Source organism: Nomascus leucogenys, chromosome 15, assembly GCF_006542625.1.
Source record: "Nomascus leucogenys isolate Asia chromosome 15, Asia_NLE_v1, whole genome shotgun sequence".
NCBI lineage: Eukaryota > Metazoa > Chordata > Mammalia > Primates > Hylobatidae > Nomascus > Nomascus leucogenys.
The window spans coordinates 108,274,314-108,288,368 of NC_044395.1; the positions used below are offsets into that span (position 1 = coordinate 108,274,314).

The 14,055-nt window shown below is 40.3% G+C and overlaps 2 non-coding genes across 2 annotated transcripts; one reads left to right on the forward strand and one right to left on the reverse strand.

The window, feature by feature from the left end:
• Positions 1–1,795: 1,795 nt before the first annotated feature.
• Positions 1,796–1,867, forward strand: TRNAA-UGC. The gene has a single exon. It is a non-coding gene; the product is annotated as a tRNA-Ala (tRNA).
• Positions 1,868–13,323: 11,456 nt separating this feature from the next.
• TRNAK-UUU lies at positions 13,324–13,396 on the reverse strand. Its single transcript has one exon. It is a non-coding gene; the product is annotated as a tRNA-Lys (tRNA).
• Positions 13,397–14,055: the final 659 nt, after the last annotated feature.

Sequence of the window (14,055 nt, forward strand, 5' to 3'; positions counted from 1 at the left end):
AATTAAATGTTTAATTCCTCAGAGGAATTCTGTGTTAATTGAGCTCATCCTTCAGTTTTTACACAAAAATGCGTTTCAATCATGTTGTTGGTAGTCAGAAGAGAGCTACAGATATTTAATTATTTAAAATTCTCCCCTTTTCAAGAGGCAAACAAAAAAGCACACCTTCATGTTATGATGAATTCCAAAGAATCCAGTAGACATCCATGTTTCTCTGGGTGCAACATGACATAATGATGGAGTGTTTCTGCAAACTGTCCTAATATTACTTCTACAGCATCAAAGAGTCAAGATAATCTCCCTAGCATTTACATGCACACACACACCGACAGGTAGACAAATACACATGCATACATACCAGTTTTGTGTGTAACACTTCTCTTATCTCTTATTCAGTGAAACCTAGCATTCAGTGCTTCCTATTTTTATTCTAGAAATTCCATCAGCCAACCGAAAGGACAAGCCTGCCACGTAACCTGCTATTTTCTGCCAATTTAAAAAGGGATCAACATTATTTTATGAATGTTGGCAAAGGCTCATATATAGGTAAATCACAATGAGAAAGAGTTAATAGTCACTAGAAATTTGTTGTCAGGAAATTGATTTTCTTCTCGTCTTCTTACGTAGTTCAAAGAACACAGTCCTAATCATGATAAATAATGGTAAATACCAGGGTTCAAGAACATAGAGGAGCAAATTTTTTTTTTAACAAATATCATGAATAGGTTTGTAATTCCCAAATCTAAAAGGACCCTTTTTAGTCTTTATCCACCCTCCGTGCAATGTTTCTACTACTACTAATACAAATCCCAGGCTGGAGACAGAGTCAATTGCCTGAGTTCTCTGTGTAACATCCTCACAGTGTGCCCCACAGACACACTGAATTGAGCATGAGCCAAGCTAACTTATCGTCTTCATCTTCCAATCTTTCACCCATTCCTTAAAGAGATGTTAAAAACTCCCCTTTTCTGCACCTCCTTCTGTTTGGTAATAGCCTGTTTGTTTTTCTAAACCACTTTCCCCCTGTACCTCTTAAATCCTGTTTCTACTTATTTTTGATCTCACCCTCATAATTCAACGCTTCTGGTCATCCCCAGAGGTGTTGTTTCCCTCACACCTTATGAATTTTTCTTTTCTTTTCTTTTTGTTTCTGTTACAGGGTCTCACTCCATCACCCAGGCTGGAGTGCAGTGGCGTGATCATAGCTCCCTGCAGCCTCCAGCTCCCCAGGTCAAGTGATCCTCCTGCCTCAGCCTCTGGAAGAGCTGTGAGCACAGGCGCAGGGCACCATGCCAGCTAAAGACCCTTATGATGAAATGCTGAGTGCATCTCTCTCAGGTTTTCTTCTGACTGTGACTTTCCACAATCAAATCTAACCTTTAATATTCCAGCTGAGTAAACGACAAATATGAAGTATTTTAGGTAAGAAAAAGCTGAATTTCAATAGCTTTTTGTCATCTCTGAAAGAAATCAAAAGAATGAAAAACCAGAATTTGATTCCTTGCCAAGCATAACAGAAGAAGGAGGTCCTAACAACTCAACATTTTAAAGCCACAATGGAAACTTCTTGTGGCGGTTATCTGACACTTTTCTAATATTTTGCTTTCAATTTCAAGTCCTATACAATATACTAAAGAATCTGTGTCCTCTCATTAGTACCTACTATCTTCTTCTCAGAGCAGCTCTTCTCAGAGCAGACGCTCCATAATACCACTGCTACCAGCATGCTCACAGAGCCAGTCTCAGAAAATGAAAGTTACCTCCTGAAAATTATTATAAAAAGGCCCTTCAGGAAGGGGGTGTGGCTCAGAGGTAGAGTGCATGCTTTGCATGTATAAGGCCCCCGGTTCGATACCCGGCACCCCCGAATGGTGGTTTTGCTCTGGCAGTGCTCAAACCTAATTCTCAAGCAACATAGCCTTCGGCCTCTTCACCTTTTTCTATCCTATTTCTGCACGTATACAGAGTAAAAACGTAATCCAATGGATTACCTTCACTTATCTCCCATCTCTATACTGTAAGCCTGGACATCACCTAAGGCGATTGCGATGGCAGAAGGAAGAGGAGAAAGAAATGAGGGGGAAAAAGGAATGAGGTCCCAACAGGGTCTCTTGAACGCAAACAAAAGCGTGCACATCCACAGGCGGCTCACTTTGCCTGCAGTTTTGTACTATGATTAAAGAGAAGTTTTGTACTATGATTAACTGAGAAGAAGAAGGGGAGAAAAGTGCCCCGCAGGCATTCTGTTTTTGTCGTTGTTTTTGTTTTCTGAGCCAAATCCAGAGTCAAAGCATCTGTCCACTGATTTCTCTCACTGCTGACCTGCGCAGACAGCACAGCCACAAGTGCGATCCAATACTGAGAAAAGGACTGCTGTGGCTCTCCAGCCACTTGAGATGGGAGTGGCAGGACTCTGGACAACCGAACTAAGACTGTCGGGGAATTAGAGGCCTTCAACACGGAAGGAGCGGAAATCAATACGGATCAACACATTCCCTACTGATATTCGATACTATTGATTCATTTTCCTGTATTTCCTCAGTCACTCCATTTTCCTCATTAAAATAAAACCTTGGGGTGCGGTCGCGGTGGCTCATGCCTGTAATCCCAGCACTTTGGGAGGCAGAGGCGGGTAGGGGGGATCACCTGACGTCGGGAGTTCGAGACCAGCCTGACCAACGTGGAGAAACTCCGTCTCTACTAAAATACAAAATTAGCCCGGCGTGGTGACGCATGCCTGTAATCCCAGCTACTCAAGAGGCTGAGTTGGGAGAATCGTTTGAACCCGGGAGGCGGAGGTTGCAGTGAGCTGAGATCTCGCCATTGTACTCCAACCTGGGCAACAAGAGAGAACCTCCGTCTCAAAATAAAATCTAACAGAACAAAATATAAAACATTGCCTGGAAACCTCTGTTAACAGCAAACAGAGGCCCCATATGAAAAAGCAGAGAAAGCTTTTCTGCCACAATGGAAAATAGATGCAAAGTAAAGGTGAGTAAATTGCAGGTGTGTTGGCACTTCTTCTGATTTAAAAAAAAAAAATTCTTAGTTCTTTCTCTGTTATTCCTATCACATCTGCTTTGTATGACCAGGGAACTCCAGGAAATCCTATCTACTGATGACACCTTTTAGGGGCTCCCAATGCTGCATGTTTCAAAACTGCTGTCCTCTGTGTATATGTTTGCTGTTGAATCAAAAGTGTCTTTGAGAGGCAACAGAGTACGACGTTTGTCATCAGTCCACCAGTCTAACACTCTATCAGGCTAGGCTGTCCTTACTTCTTGATTCTTTTGTTCAGTGGAAATATCCATAACAAGCATACAGGAGGGATATTGTCTAGTGAAACCTGTTTAGCTTAAGACTGGCTGTGTGCCCCAGGGGCCAATCATATGTTTGTTATAAGATACATTTTTTTTTTTTAAGGAAGGTAATGCAGACATTTTCTTTTCATTTCATACTTTTTTTTTCCCTTCTATCGACGAGTTCTCTCCAGGTACTTTAAGCAAAAAGTGGCATGTTAGTCACAGTGGACACTGCATAGGAGAGTAAGGGGTGAGGGATTAGGGTTCTACAAGCAGAAGGCCAAATTCCAGGCCCAACCTCAGATCTATTGAATCAGAATTGCTGAGGGTGGGGCCCAGCCGCCTGTGCTTGAATAAGCCCTCAAGTGACTCTGATGCTAAAGTTTGGGAAGCACTGTTCTAGAGGTTTAAGAAGGGGGTCCAGGACCAGGCACCCGCTGAGGAGGAAGAGTTGTTTCCGGGGTTCCCTGCCTATTCTCAAGCAAAAACTCAAACCACCTAGGAAAGCCAATGAGGTTTGTATTTGCCTTACATCAGGGATGGGGGTGGATTTATTATCTCTTTGACACCGTCAATATGTTAGGTGATTTTAGTGGTCACACAAAGGAGACTCTGATTTTCCTGTAGAAGAACTCACCAGAGTTCTTGTGAGCCAAGAGACTCTTTCAAGACAATTTTCTTTATTTCTTTCCTTTCTTATCATTCTACCCTCCCTTCTCTTTCTTTCTCTTTCTCTTTCTTTTTCTTTCTTCCTTTCTTTCTTTTTCTTTTTCTTTTTCTTTTTCTCTTTCTCTCTCTCCCTTTCTTTCTTTTTCCTCATTTCTTTTTTCTTTTCCTTTCTCTCTTTATCTCTTTCTTTCTCTCTTTCTCTCTCTCCCTTTCTTTCTTTTCCTCTCATTTCTTTTTTTTTTTCCTTTCTTTTTTTTTTTTTTTTTTGAGGCAGTGTCTCACTCTATCACCCAGGCTGGAGTGCAGTGACGTGATCTCGGCTAACTGCAACCTCTGCCTCCTGTGTTCAAGTGATTCTCCTGACTCAGCCTCCTGAGTAGCTGGGATTATAGGTGCACATCACCATGCCCAGCTAATTTTTAGTAGAGGTGGGGTTTCACCATGTTGACCAGGCTGGTCTTGAATTCCTGACCTCAGGTGATCTGCCCCCCTTGGCCTCCCAAAGTGCTGGCATTACAGGCATGAGCCACTTCGCCTGGCCACGGATTCTGTCATTTCTTTGTCACATAAAAAGTAAAAACATGACCCAATTCATTGCCTTTAGTGCTCTCTTATTTCTATTTCTATTTGGTCAGCCTCTGTACCAGCCAAAGCAACTGACACAGCAGGAGATGAAACGAGGAAACATGAACCAGCTTTTACAAGATCTCTGGATAATGTTTCACTGTCAACTGTAAAACTATTTGTCTAGCCCTAGTTCAGAAGGATCATCTTCCACGTTTTTTCCTGAAAGTTTTATAGTTCTACATTTTACATTCATATCTGTGATCCATTTTAAGTTCACTTTTGTGAAGGCATGAGACTTATTTTTCTTTCATGGAATTACTATTTATGCAACTTTGTCAAAAACCTGTTGAGAATATTTGTGTGGGTTTATTTTTCCATTCTCTCTATTAATCCACATGCCCATCTCCTTGCCAATACTATACAGTCTTAATTACTGTAGTAATAATACAATAGTACAATAATACAACCATGTACTACAATAGTCTTGAAATTAGGTAGACTGCTTGTTCCTCCTAGATTTTAAATAATTATTCTAATTCCTTTGACTTTGTGGGAGAAACCTGGTGGGAGGTAATTGGATCATGGGGCTGGCTTCCCCCATACTGTTCTGGTGATAGTGAGTGAGTTCTCATGAGATCTGACGGTTTTATAAGTGTTTGGCAAGTTCCTCTTTTGCTCATAGTTCTTTCTCCTGCTGTCATGTAAAGAAGGTCCTTGCCTCCCATTTCCCTTCTGCCATGATTGTAAGTTTCCTGCAGCCTCCTCAGCTGTGTGAAACTGTCACTCAATTAAACCTATTTCCTTTATAAATTACCCAGTCTGGCCCAACACAGTGGCTCACGCCAGTAATCCCAGCACTTTGGGAGGCTGAGGCGGGCGGATCATGAGTTCAGGAGTTCCAAACAAGCCTGACCAATATGGTGAAACCCCGTCTCTACTAAAAATACAAAAATTAGCCAGGTGTGGTGGCCTGCACCTGTAGTCCCATCTACTCAGGAGACTGACGCAGAAAAGTCGCTTGAACCCAGGAGGCAGAGGTTGAAAGCACGCCACTGCACTCCAGCCTGGGCGACAGAGCAAGACTCCATCTAAAAAAAAAAACAAAATTACCCAGTCTCGGATAGTGTTGTCATAGCAGTATGAAAACGGACTAATAGACATTCTGTCTTTTTCATGACATACATTGTTAGCTGTTCTCTATTCCTATTTTTCTGAGACTTTTTCTCATGAGTAGCTATTGAAGTTTGACAAATGCTTTTTCTACTTTGATATGATCATGTGATTTTATTTTTTAGCCTGTTAATGTAATGGATTGTTGCAGGAAGTCAGCAGCTGAAGCTGCAGTGGAGGAACATAAATTGTGAAGATTTCAGGGACATTTATTAGTTCCCAAAATTAATACTTTTGTAATTTCTTATGCTTGTCTTTACTGCAGTCTCTGAACATAAATTGTGAAGATTTCATTGACATTTATCACTTCCTCAATCAATACTCTTATAATTTCCTATGCCTGTCTTTACTTTAATCTCTTAATCTCATCATCTTCATAAACTAAGGATGTATGTCACCTCTGGACCCTGTGATGATTGTGTTAACTGTACAAATTGTTTGTAAAACGTGTGTTTGAACAATATGAAATCTGATTGTAAAACATGGGTGTTTGAAAAATATGAAATCAGGGCACCCTGAAAAAGAACAGAATAACAGCAATTTTCTGGGAAAAAGGAAAGATAACCATAAGGTCTGACTGCCTGCAGGGTTGGGCAGAATGCAGCCATATTTTTCTTCTTGCAGGGAGTCTATAGACAGACGTGTGAGTACAAGAAATATCACTGAATTCTTTTCCCAGCAAGGAATATTAATCATTGATAACACTGGGGAAGGAATGCATTCCCAGGGGTAGGCCTATAGACGACCACTCTGGGAGTGTCTGTCTTATGTGGTTGAGAGAAGGGATGAAATATGCCCTGGTCTCCTTCAGTGCCCTCAGGCTTACTAGGATTGGGAAATTCTAGCCTGGTAAATTCTAGTCAGACTTGTTGTCTGCTCTCAAACCCTGTTTCCTATTAAGATGTTTATCAAGACAATGCATGCCCAGTGGGACATGGACCCTCGTCAGTAATTCTAATTTTGCCCTTGCCTTGTGGTCCTGCTCTGCCCTTTTGCCTTGTGATCTTTTATTGCCCTTTGAAGCATGTGATCCCTGTGACCCACTCCCTATTTTTACACCCCTCACCTTTTGAAATCCCTAATAAAAACTTGCTTGTTTTGTGGCTCAGGTGGACATCACGGATCCTGCCGATATGTGATGTCACCCCCAGAGACCCAGCAGTAAAATTTCTCTCTTTGTAATTTTTCTCTTTATTTCTCAGACAGGCCGACACTTAGGGAAAATAGAAAATAACCTACATTGAAATATTGGGGGCTGGTTCCCCTGATAGTGGATTGCAGTGATTGTTTCTAAATTTACCTAGTCTTACATCTCTGGAATAAACCCCACTTGGTCACAGTGTATAATGCTTCTTATATATTGCTGAATTCCATTTGATAATATTTTGGGAAGTATTTATGCAATACTCATTGTTTTGTACCGTATTTACCTGGTTTTGGCATCAGGATGCTATTACCTTCATAAATAAATGGAAAGTTTTCTGTCCTCTTCTGTTTTTTTTCAGAGTAGATTGTGTAGATCTTGTTTTGATTCTTTAGGCACTTTTTTTTTTTGTTTTTTGAGATGGAGTCTTGCTCTGTCGCCCAGGCTAGAGAGCAGTGGCACGATCTCGGCTCACTGCAAGCTCTGCCTCCTGGGTTCATGCCATTCTCCTGCCCCAGTCTCCCGAGTAGCTAGGACTACAGGTGCCCGCCAGTATGCCGGGCTAATTTTTTGTATTTTTAGTAGAGATGGGGTTTCACCATGTTAGCCAGGATGGTCTCGATCTCCTGACTTCGTGATCCAACCACCTCGGCCTCCCAAAGTGCTGGGATTAGAGGCATGAGCCACTGTGCCCAGCCACATTCCTGATTTTTTTTTTTTAATTTATGTTACAAATGAATTCCCTTAATAGTTATGGGGTTATAAAAAATGTATTGCATATTGAGATAGTTTTCTTAATTTGTGTTTTTCAAGGAATTAATGTATCTCATCTGAATTTTCAAATTTGTGTGTAAAGAGTTATTCATAGTGAGGCAGAAATTTAAAAATAAATATGCATTCATTCACTCCAAGAAAAGTAACAGGCAAGCAAAGGTTAAAAAGAAAAGAAACCGGCCGGTCACGGTGGCTCACGCCTGTAATCCCAGCACTTTGGGAGGCCGAGGCAGGCGGATCACGAGGTCAGGAGATCAAGACCATCCTGGCTAACATGGTGAAACCCCATCTCTACTAAAATTACAAAAAATTAGCCAGGCGAGGTGGTGGGCGCCTGTAGTCCCAGCTACGCGGGAGGCTGAGGCAGGAGAATGGCGTGAATCCCGGGGGGTGGAGCCTGCAGTGAGCCGAGATCGCACCACTGCACTCCAGCCTGGGTGAAAGAGCGAGACTCCGTCTCAAAAAAAAAAAAAAAAAAGAAAAGAAACAAGTTTTCCTCTGCTTAGCAGCTCATTTCAAGGACAGTTATAACACTGTCCGAAAAGCCAAGGCCAAAGGAATGAGTTCCAGACACACGCAACCCCTGTCCTGCCCCCTAAGAGCAAGATTGAAGGGAAAAAAAAGAGAGAAAGACAAGTTTCTTCACTGTTACTCCTTTCCCTGGCTTCTTAAGCATAACTATGTTTTACAAATGTCTGTATTTAGCCAGTTCTTGTTTTTCTTTTGACGCAGGCCACAAGTTATGCACTGTATGATTAACTGCCTTTGTTTTGCTTATAAAAACTCCCTCTCTGTCTTTGTTCAATGTTCAGCTTTTTTTGTTTGTTTTGTGTTGAGACAGAGTCTCCCTCTGTCGGCCAGGCTGGGGTGCAGTGGCATGATCTCGGCTCACTGCCACCTCTGCCTCCTGGGCTTAAGCAATTCTACCTCAGCCTCCCGAGTAGCTGGGATTACAGGTCTGTGCCACCATGCCCAGCTAACTTTTGTATTTTTAGTAGTGATGGGGTTTCACCATATTGGCCAGGCTGGTCTCGAACTCCTGACCTCAGGTAATCTGCCCTCCTTGGCCTCCCAACGTGCTAGGATTACAGGCGTGAGCCACCAGGCCTGGCCAGTGCTCAGGTTTTTGGATGTGAATCCACTGAGCGGGTTCGTACCTTAAAATAAAGATCCTACTGTTCTCCCACATCAGCCTCTCCATTCCTCAGTTTACCATAACAATAGTATTCTCTTATCCTAATATTATTTTTATATATTAGGATATAATATATCATACTACATATGATATATAAAATATTACATTAATAATATGTTATGTTAATATTATATAATAAATAACACAATTATAAATATTTACTTATTAACAATTTATATTATATATTATTTATTTATATAATTAGGATATAATATATCCTTATAGATTATTAGGATATAAATATATATTTTATATATATATCTATATATTCCTAATAATCTTGAGAATGCTTTTCTTTCCTCATTTTTTAACCCTAGCTTGCCTCTTCCCTTTCCCTGACAGCTGGTGCTTGGCTCCTCTCCACTTCTCTCCCGTTTATTTCTAAATGAACTTTTCACAAAAGTGCAGGGCACTCCTAGTATCGTTTATGTACATTTTAAGCACTATGTTGAGATTCAGATGTAGCTGCTATTTTAATTTCCACATCACTTTCCTTTTTTTTTTTCCTTCTCCACATGCTCGACTTTAAACATTTCTGCAGCATAGGCTGAGTCTGGGCCCAACTGGGGAGAGATGTGAGGCCAGATAAACCTAGAGTAGAGAAATGTTGTTTCCTGCCTGGGAAGCCTCTGACCTTACAAGGGGGAGAAAAAGGTCTGCGACAGAGTTTCGCTCTTGTTGCCCAGGCTGGAGTGAAATGGTGTTGTCTCTGCCCATTGCAACCTCCACCTCCTGGTTCAAGTGATTCTCCTACCTCAGCCTCCTGAGCAGCTGGAATTACAGGCACCTGCCACCACGCCCAGGTAATTGTTTTTTAAATGCTGGTATTATAGGCATGAGCCACCGCACCCAGCTAAGTTTTTCAAAGGAAATCATCCAAAATCATATCCTTTTGACGTCAGCAGTGTCTATAGTGATATCCCCTTTTTATTCCTGATATTGGTAACTTGTGTCATCTCTCTTCCTAAAATTTCTCAGTTTTACTAGAGGTCTTCTTTTATTTATCTTCTAAAGGAACTAGCTTTTTGTTTGTTTTTCTTTTTTTGTGTGTGTTCAGTTTCATTGAAGTTTGCTCTTATTTTTATTGTAATCTTTTGTCTATTTGCTTAGGGTTTATTTTGCTTTTTTCCCACCTGGGCTCTTAAAGTAAGAGCTTGAGACTCTTTTGTTTTTCTAATGTATGCAGTTAGTGGTATACATTTCTCTCTCAGTGGCTTTTTTTTTTTTAGGTTATCTTGAAAATTTTGATATACTGTGCTTTCATTTTTATTCAGGTTAATTTTTTTTTGATATCTACTAAGGCTTTCTCTTTGTCCTGTGTACTATTTAGTAGTGTATTGTTCATTTTCCAAGTTTTGGATATTTTTCTGTTGTCTTTCTGTGATTGACTTTTAGTTTGATTTCATTGTGGTCAGGGATCATACCGTATGAATTAATTCTTTTAAATTTGAGGTTTGTTTTATGGCCCAGGATATGTTCTATCTTGACCTGTGTTCTGTGTGTTCTGCTTTTCTTGTGTGGACTCTTCTTTAAATGTTGACTGAATTCTGTTAGCTGATGATGATTTTGAGTTCTTCAATATCTTTGCTGATTTTCTGTTAGTTCTTCTACCAATTATTATGAGAGAAGTGTTGAAGTCTCTAATGTAATCGTGGATTTGTCTATTTTTTTAATATTTTTTTCTTTACATATTTTGCAACTCTGTTTGGTTTATACATATTTAGGATTGTTATGTCTTCTTGGTGGATTTTTAAATTTTTTTCTTTGTTCTAAAGTTTTTTTAGGCCAGACGCGGTAGCTCACGCCTGTAATCCCAGCACTGTGGGATGCTGAGGCAGGTAGATCACCTGAGGCCAGGAGTTCGAGACCAGCCTGGCCAACATGGCGAAACCGTGTCTCTACTAAAAATACAAAAATTAGCCAGTCGTGGTGGCACATGCCTGTTATTCCAGCTACTTGGGAGATTGAGGCAAAAGAATCACTGGAACCCTGGAGGCAGAGGTTGCAGTGAGCAGAGATCATGCCATTGTACTCTAGCGTGAGTGACAAGAGTGAAACTCTATCTAAAAAAATAAATAAATAGATAAATAAATAAAGTTCATATTATATTAATATACTCACTTTTGCTTTCTTTTAATTAGCATTTGAATGTTATACATTTTTATACTCTTAATTTCAAACTGTCTGTATAATTATATTTGAAATAATTTTCTTGTAGACAGCATTTAGTTGGATTATATTTTCTAATCTACTCTGTTAATCTCTGTCTTTTAATTGGTACCTTTAGACCATTTACATTGAATGTAATTATTGATATGTTAGGGCTTAAATCTAGCAGTTTGTTTTCTATTTGTACCCTCTTACTATCATTTTGTGGAGATATGTATGTATATATGTATGTATGTATGTGTGTATGTATGTATTAAAGCCTTCTTTATGGACTACTTGTATACTTCTTAGAATTTCATTGTCATTTATCTGTAGTGTTTTTTTGTGTGTATGGGTTTTTTTTTTCTCCTGCCTCAGCCTCCCAAGTAGCTGGGATTACAGTCATGTGCCACCATGCCCAGCTAATTTTTGTAGTTTTAGTAGAGACAGGGCTTCGCCATGTTGGCCAGGCTGGTCTCGAATTCTTGACCTCAGGTGATCCCCCTTGGCCTCCCAAAGTGTTGGCATTACAGGCATGAGCCACTGTGCCCAGCCTATCTGTAGTGTTTTTAAATGATCTCTTTATATAACTCTTTTAGTGATTTTTCTAAGTATTACATGATATTTATTTAATTTATCACTGTGTACTGGTGTCATTATTTTATCAGTTAAAGTGATGTGTGTCATCTTTACCTCCCTTTTTGTCACTTTTCCTCTCCCACTTGTAATATAATTGTCTTAAATTATTTCTTCTACATACATTTAGAACCACACTGGACCATGTTATACATTATTTATTTATTTTTTTTTTTTGAGACAGTGTCTCACTCTGTCGCCCAGGCCTGAGTGTAGTGGCACGATCTCGGCTCACTGCAACCTCCATCTCCCAGGTTTAAGTGATTCTCCTGCCTCAGCCTCCCGAGTAGCTGGGACTACAGGCATGTGCCACCACACCTGGCTAACTTTTTGTATTTTTAGTAGAGACGGGGTTTCACCATGTTAGCCAGGCTGATCTTGATCTCCTCACCTTGTGAGCTGCCTGTCTTGGCCTCCCAAAGTGGTAAGATTACAGGCATGAGCCACCACACCTGGTCATGTTACGCTTTTTGCTTCAACTGTTAAATATAATTTAGAAGGCTCAACAGAGAAAGGAAAATTTATTGTTTTTATCCATTTTTTTCTTGCTTACCATGTTCTTTCTTCTTTCCTGATGTCAATGATTTATTCTTTTATCATTTCTTTTCTGTCTAGAGAAATTTAGCTATTTTTTAAAGGATAATTCTGCTAGCAGCTAATTATCTTAGTTTTCTTTGCTCTGAAAATGTCTTGATTTCTTCTTCAGTTCTAAAGGATATTTTCTCTGGATATAGAATTCAGAATTAACAATTCTTTTCTTTCCATCCTTGAAAACCATTGTGCCACTCTTTCTGACCTCTGTGATTTCTGATAAGATATCCACTGTTAGGCAAATTGGTTTTCTTTGTAGGTAAGGTGTTTTGTCTCTTTTGTTGCTTTCAATATCTCTTTATCTGTTTTTAGAGTTTAGAAATTTTGATTGATTTTGTTTTCAGTCAACCGTTGAAGGAGATTCTTCTCTAAAAAGTACATAAAAATGCAAATCTCCAGGTCAACAATCTCTAAAATAGTTTAGATTTCTGTACTCTGGTGTTTGGAAAACAAGTTCACTAAGGCAATCCCTTAGGGCTGGTAATTTCATGATGTAAATCAGTCCACATTCGTAAAGCATAAAGTAGCAAAGTTTTAGTCACTGCACAAACAAGTATCTGAACCTCTTCCTGTGCTTAATTGGTATAAACTATCTAGGGCGGCAGTGCCCCACCTTTTTGGCACCAGAAACCGTTTCATGAAAGACAATTTTTTACATGGATGAGGGAGCGGGGGCTGGGGGGATGATTGGGGATGATTCAAGCACATTAGATTTATTGTGCACTTTATTTGTATTGTTATTACATTGTAATATATAATGAAATAAGTATCCAACTCACCATAATGTAGAATCACTGGAAGCCTTGAGTTTGTTTTCCTGCAACTAGACGGTCCCATCTGGCAGTGATTGAAAAGAGTGACAGATCATCAAGCATTAGATTCTCATAAGGAGCCCACAATCTAGATCCCTTTCATGTGCAGTTCACAATAGGGTTTGGGCTTCTATGAGAATCTGATGCCCCCGCTTACCTGGGAGGCAGGGGAGCTCAGGTGGTCATAAGAGCTATGGGGAGTTGGTGTATAAGTACAGATGAAGCTTCGCTGGCTCTCCTGCCACGCTGCCTCATACCTGGTCTGTGTATTGGAGGTTGGGGACTCCTGATCTAGAGTAAAATAGATAAAGAGTTCGCCTGAACAGGGACTTGAACGCTGGACCCTCAGAGTAAAAGTCTGATGCTCTACCAACTGAGCTATCCAGGTACTCACTCACCTTTTTCCACGGAGTATCTAAACAAGATTTCTTCATTTGTTCCGTTCATTTTATGTTTCATGTTGCAATTTGTAAATCACGTTACTTGAATTCTCCTCATTTCGAAGACCCTGTTTAAGAGAGATATTATAATCGCTAGGAACATTTTCCTTTTCTCTTTTTAAACATCTCCTTTCTGTAGATTTTCGTAACCTGAGATGGGGCGTCTTCTACGCAAAGCACTGCGGAGTTGCTAGATACAGAGGGTTTCATTCTCGCAATTAGCTGCAACCTAAACTTCTGGAGGCAATAGTGGAGCTACTTTTGTTCGTATCCCTCAGTATTACCTTGTATGTCTTTCTTGCAGGCTTTGCAGGCAGAGGGGAAGAGAGACGAAGGAGGAAGAATTTGAAGATGCAAGAGAACATTCCATAATGGACCCCTTTCTGTTGGTAGATGAAACTGCCAGCCAGGCATCACGTTGGCAAGCGGACCTCAGACCCGCGGTCTGGCTGGCCAGAGAGGGAAATCCGCGTGTAACAGTTTGGTTTAGCATTCAGTGCCACTTTTGCTGGTCACAGTCTGAAGGTTTTAGAAATAGTGATGTTAAACACAGCAAGCCTTTTTCTGCCAGATATGCATTCTCCAAACACCGATAGACAAAGGCAGT